The sequence below is a fragment of the Heptranchias perlo genome, unplaced genomic scaffold (genome assembly GCF_035084215.1).
Source record: "Heptranchias perlo isolate sHepPer1 unplaced genomic scaffold, sHepPer1.hap1 HAP1_SCAFFOLD_66, whole genome shotgun sequence".
Lineage (NCBI taxonomy): Eukaryota > Metazoa > Chordata > Chondrichthyes > Hexanchiformes > Hexanchidae > Heptranchias > Heptranchias perlo.
In genome coordinates, this window is record NW_027139688.1 from 4,069,528 (window position 1) to 4,076,020 (window position 6,493).

Here is a 6,493-nt window from a genome sequence, read left to right on the forward strand (position 1 = left end):
GTAGTCTCCATATCTAGTAGAGATCTAGGTAATCTAGTCTCCTTAACTGGGAGTGGCCTGGGTAATCTAGTCTCCTTATTTAGTAGGAATCTTTGTAATCTATTCTCCTTGTCTAGGAGGGATCTGGGTAATCTAGTCTCCATATCTCGGAGGGATCTGGGTAATCTAGTCTCCTATACACAGGAGGGATCTGGGTAATCTAGTATCCTTATCTAGGAGGAAACTGAGTAAACTAGTCTTCATATCTAGGAGGGATCTTGGTAATCTAGTCTCCTTATACAGGAGGGATCTGGGTAATCTAGTCTCCTTATCTAGGAGGGAACTGGGTAATCCAGTATCCATATACAGGAGGGATCTGGGTAATCTTGTCTCCTTATCGAGTAGGAATCTGGGTAATCTATTCTCATTAACTGGAAGGGATCTGGGTAATCTAGCTTCCTTGTCTAGGAGGGACCTGGGTAATCTAGGCTCCAAATCTAGTAGAGATCTAGGTAATCTAGTCTCCTTAACTGTGAGGAACCTGGGTAATCTAGTCTCCTTATGTAGTAGAAATCTTGGTAATCTATTCTCCTTGTCTATGAGGTACCTGGGTAATCTAGTCTCTATATCTAGAAGGGATCTAGGTAATCAAGTATCCTTATCGACAAGGGACCTGGGTAATCTAGTTTCCTTATCTAGGAGGGATCTGGGTAATGCTGACTCCTTATCCAGGAGGGATCTGGGTAATCAATCTCCATATCTCGGAGGGATCTGGGTAATCTAGTCTCCCATATATAGGAGGGATCTGGGTAATCTAGTATCCTTATCTAGGAGGGAACTGGGTAATCTAGTCTCCATATATAGGAGGGAACTGGGTAATCCAGTATCCATATACAGGAGGGATCTGGGTAATCTTGTCTCCTTATCTAGTAGGAATCTGGGTAATCTATTCTCATTAACTGGAAGGGATCTGGGTAATCTAGCTTCCTTGTCTAGGAGGGAGCTGGGTAATCTAGGCTCCAAATCTAGTAGAGATCTAGGTAATCTAGTCTCCTTAACTGTGAGGAACCTGGGTAATCTAGTCTCCTTATGTAGTAGAAATCTTGGTAATCTATTCTCCTTGTCTATGAGGTACCTGGGTAATCTAGTCTCTATATCTAGAAGGGATCTAGGTAATCAAGTATCCTTATCGACAAGGGACCTGGGTAATCTAGTTTCCTTATCTAAGAGGGATCTGGGTAATGCTGACTCTTTATCCAGGAGGGATCTGGGTAATCTAGTCTCCATATCTCGGAGGGATCTGGGTAATCTAGTCTCCCATATATAGGAGGGATCTGGGTAATCTAGTATCCTTATCTAGGAGGGAACTGGGTAATCTAGTCTCCATATCTAGGAGGGATCTGGGTAATCTAGTCTCCTTATACAGAAGGGATCTGGGTAATCTAGTCTCCTTATCTAGGAGGGAACTGGGTAATCCAGTCTCCTTATACAGGAGGGATCTGGGTAATCTAGTCTCCTTATCTAGGAGGGAACTGGGTAATCTAGTCTCCTAATACAGGAGGGATCTGGGTAATCTAGTCTCCTTACCTAGGAGGGACCTGGGTAAACTAGTCTCCTTATCTCGGAGGGATCTGGGTAATCTAGCCTCCTTATCCGGGAGGGGAATCTGGGGAATCTAGTCTCCTTATCTCGGAGGGATCTGGGTAATCTAGTCTCCTTATCCAGGAGGGGGATCTGAGTAATCTGGTCCCCTTTTCTAGGAGGGACCTGGGTAATGTAGTCTCCATATCTAGTAGAGATCTAGGTAATCTAGTCTCCTTTATTGGGAGGGGCCTGGGTAATCTAGTCTCCTTATTTAGTAGGAATCTTTGTAATCTATTCTCCTTGTCTAGGAGGGACCTGGTTAATCGAGTCTCCATATCTTGTAGGGATCTAGGTAATCTAGTATCCTTATCTACGAGGGAACTGGGTAAACTAGTGTCCTTATCTAGGAGGGATCTGGGTAATCTAGTCTCCTTATCCAGGAGGGGGAATCTGGGGAATCTAGTCTCCTTATCCAGGAGGGATCTGGGTAATCTAGTATCCATATCTAGGAGGGATCTGGGTAATCCAATCTCCTTATCTCAAAGGGACCGGGATAATCTAGTCTCCTAATCTAGTAGGAATCTGGGTAATCGATTCTCATTAACTGGAATGGACCTGGGTAATCTAGTCTCCTTATGTAGTAGAAATCTTGGTAATCTATTCTCCTTGTCTATGAGGTACCTGGGCAATCTTGTCTCCTTATCTAGGAGGGACCTCGGCAAACTAGTCTCCTTATCTAGGAGGGATCTGGGTAATCTAGCCTCCTTATCCGGGAGGGGAATCTGGGAAATCTAGTCTCCTTATCTCGGAGGGATCTGGGTAATCAGTCTCCTTATCCAGGAGGGGGATCTGAGTAATCTGGTCTCCTTTTCCAGGAGGGACCTGGGTAATGTAGTCTCCATATCTAGTAGAGATCTAGGTAATCTAGTCTCCTTAACTGGGAGGGGCCTGGGTAATCTAGTCTCCTTATTTAGTAGGAATCTTTTTAATCTATTCTCCTTGTCTAGGAGGGACCTGGGTAATCCAGTCTCTATATCTAGTAGCGTTCTAAGGTAATCTAGTATCCTTATCTACGAGGGAACTGGGTAAACTAGTGTCCTTATCTCGGAGGGATCTGGGTAATCTAGTCTCCTTATCCAGGAGGGGGAATCTGGGGAATCTAGTCTCCTTATCTAGGAGGGATCTGGGTAATCTAGTCTCCTTATCTAGGAGGGATATGGGCAATCTAGTCTCCTTATCCAGGAGAGGGATCTGGGTAATCTGGTCTCCTTTTCTAGGAAGGACCTGGGTAATGTAGTCTCCATATCTAGTAGAGATCTAGGTAATCTAGTCTCCTTAACTGGGAGGGACCTGGGTAATCTCGTCTCCTTATTTTGTAGGAATCTTGGTAATCTATTCTCCTTCTCTAGGAGGGACCTGGGTGATCTAGTCTCCATATCTAGTAGTGATCTATGTAATCTAGTCTCCTTATCTACTAGGGACATGGGTAATCTAGTCTCCATATCTCGGAGGGATCTGGGTAATGCCGACTCCTTATCCAGGAGTGATCTGGGTAATCTAGTCTCCATTTACAGGAGGGATCTGGGCAATCAAGTCTCCTTATACATGAGGGATCTGGGTAATCTAGTCTCCTTATCCAGGAGGGATCTAGGTAATCTTGCTTCCTTATCCAGTAGAAATATGGGCAAACCAATATCCTTATCTAGATGGGACCTTGGTAATCTAGTCTCCTTATCTAGTAGGAATCTGGGTAATCTTTTCTCATTAACTAGAAGGGATCTGGGTAATCTAGTTTCCTTGTCTAGGAGGGACCTGGGTAATCTAGTCTCCATATCTAGTAGAGATCTAGGTAATCTAGTCTCCTTAACTGGGAGGGACCTGGGTAATCTAGTCTCCTTATGTAGTAGAAATCTTGGTAATCTATTCTCCTTGTCTATGAGGTACCTGAATAATCTAGTCTCTATATCTAGAAGGGATCTAGGTAATCAAGTATCCTTATCTACTAGGGACCTGTGTAATCTAGTCTCCTTATCTAGGAGGGATCTGGGTAATGCCGACTCCTTATCCAGGAGGGATCTGGGTAATCTAGTCTCCATATCTCAGAGGGATCTGGGTAATCTAGTCTCCTATATACAGGAGGGATCTGGGTAATCTAGTATCCTTATCTAGGAGGGATCTGGGTAATCTAGTCTCCTTATCTAGGAGGGAACTGGGTAATCTAGTCTCCTTATACAGGAGGGATCTGGGTAATCTAGTCTCCTTATCCAGGAGGGACCTGGGTAAACTAGTCTCCTTATCTAGGAGGGATCTGGGTAATCTAGCCTCCTAATCTGGGAGAGGAATCTGGGGAATCTAGTCTCTTTATCTCGGAGGGATCAGGGTAATCTAGACTCCTTATCCAGGAGGGGGATCTGGGTAAGCTGGTCTCCTTTTCTAGGAGGGACCTGGGTAATGTAGTCTCCATATCTAGTAGAGATCTAGGTAATCTAGTCTCCTTAACTGGGAGTGGCCTGGGTAATCTAGTCTCCTTATTTAGTAGGAATCTTTGTAATCTATTCTCCTTGTCTAGGAGGGATCTGGGTAATCTAGTCTCCATATCTCGGAGGGATCTGGGTAATCTAGTCTCCTATACACAGGAGGGATCTGGGTAATCTAGTATCCTTATCTAGGAGGAAACTGAGTAAACTAGTCTTCATATCTAGGAGGGATCTTGGTAATCTAGTCTCCTTATACAGGAGGGATCTGGGTAATCTAGTCTCCTTATCTAGGAGGGAACTGGGTAATCCAGTATCCATATACAGGAGGGATCTGGGTAATCTTGTCTCCTTATCGAGTAGGAATCTGGGTAATCTATTCTCATTAACTGGAAGGGATCTGGGTAATCTAGCTTCCTTGTCTAGGAGGGACCTGGGTAATCTAGGCTCCAAATCTAGTAGAGATCTAGGTAATCTAGTCTCCTTAACTGTGAGGAACCTGGGTAATCTAGTCTCCTTATGTAGTAGAAATCTTGGTAATCTATTCTCCTTGTCTATGAGGTACCTGGGTAATCTAGTCTCTATATCTAGAAGGGATCTAGGTAATCAAGTATCCTTATCGACAAGGGACCTGGGTAATCTAGTTTCCTTATCTAGGAGGGATCTGGGTAATGCTGACTCCTTATCCAGGAGGGATCTGGGTAATCAATCTCCATATCTCGGAGGGATCTGGGTAATCTAGTCTCCCATATATAGGAGGGATCTGGGTAATCTAGTATCCTTATCTAGGAGGGAACTGGGTAATCTAGTCTCCATATATAGGAGGGAACTGGGTAATCCAGTATCCATATACAGGAGGGATCTGGGTAATCTTGTCTCCTTATCTAGTAGGAATCTGGGTAATCTATTCTCATTAACTGGAAGGGATCTGGGTAATCTAGCTTCCTTGTCTAGGAGGGAGCTGGGTAATCTAGGCTCCAAATCTAGTAGAGATCTAGGTAATCTAGTCTCCTTAACTGTGAGGAACCTGGGTAATCTAGTCTCCTTATGTAGTAGAAATCTTGGTAATCTATTCTCCTTGTCTATGAGGTACCTGGGTAATCTAGTCTCTATATCTAGAAGGGATCTAGGTAATCAAGTATCCTTATCGACAAGGGACCTGGGTAATCTAGTTTCCTTATCTAAGAGGGATCTGGGTAATGCTGACTCTTTATCCAGGAGGGATCTGGGTAATCTAGTCTCCATATCTCGGAGGGATCTGGGTAATCTAGTCTCCCATATATAGGAGGGATCTGGGTAATCTAGTATCCTTATCTAGGAGGGAACTGGGTAATCTAGTCTCCATATCTAGGAGGGATCTGGGTAATCTAGTCTCCTTATACAGAAGGGATCTGGGTAATCTAGTCTCCTTATCTAGGAGGGAACTGGGTAATCCAGTCTCCTTATACAGGAGGGATCTGGGTAATCTAGTCTCCTTATCTAGGAGGGAACTGGGTAATCTAGTCTCCTAATACAGGAGGGATCTGGGTAATCTAGTCTCCTTACCTAGGAGGGACCTGGGTAAACTAGTCTCCTTATCTCGGAGGGATCTGGGTAATCTAGCCTCCTTATCCGGGAGGGGAATCTGGGGAATCTAGTCTCCTTATCTCGGAGGGATCTGGGTAATCTAGTCTCCTTATCCAGGAGGGGGATCTGAGTAATCTGGTCCCCTTTTCTAGGAGGGACCTGGGTAATGTAGTCTCCATATCTAGTAGAGATCTAGGTAATCTAGTCTCCTTTATTGGGAGGGGCCTGGGTAATCTAGTCTCCTTATTTAGTAGGAATCTTTGTAATCTATTCTCCTTGTCTAGGAGGGACCTGGTTAATCGAGTCTCCATATCTTGTAGGGATCTAGGTAATCTAGTATCCTTATCTACGAGGGAACTGGGTAAACTAGTGTCCTTATCTAGGAGGGATCTGGGTAATCTAGTCTCCTTATCCAGGAGGGGGAATTTGGGGAATCTAGTCTCCTTATCCAGGAGGGATCTGGGTAATCTAGTATCCATATCTAGGAGGGATCTGGGTAATCCAATCTCCTTATCTCAAAGGGACCGGGATAATCTAGTCTCCTAATCTAGTAGGAATCTGGGTAATCGATTCTCATTAACTGGAATGGACCTGGGTAATCTAGTCTCCTTATGTAGTAGAAATCTTGGTAATCTATTCTCCTTGTCTATGAGGTACCTGGGCAATCTTGTCTCCTTATCTAGGAGGGACCTCGGCAAACTAGTCTCCTTATCTAGGAGGGATCTGGGTAATCTAGCCTCCTTATCCGGGAGGGGAATCTGGGAAATCTAGTCTCCTTATCTCGGAGGGATCTGGGTAATCAGTCTCCTTATCCAGGAGGGGGATCTGAGTAATCTGGTCTCCTTTTCCAGGAGGGACCTGGGTAATGTAGTCTCCATATCTAGTAGAGA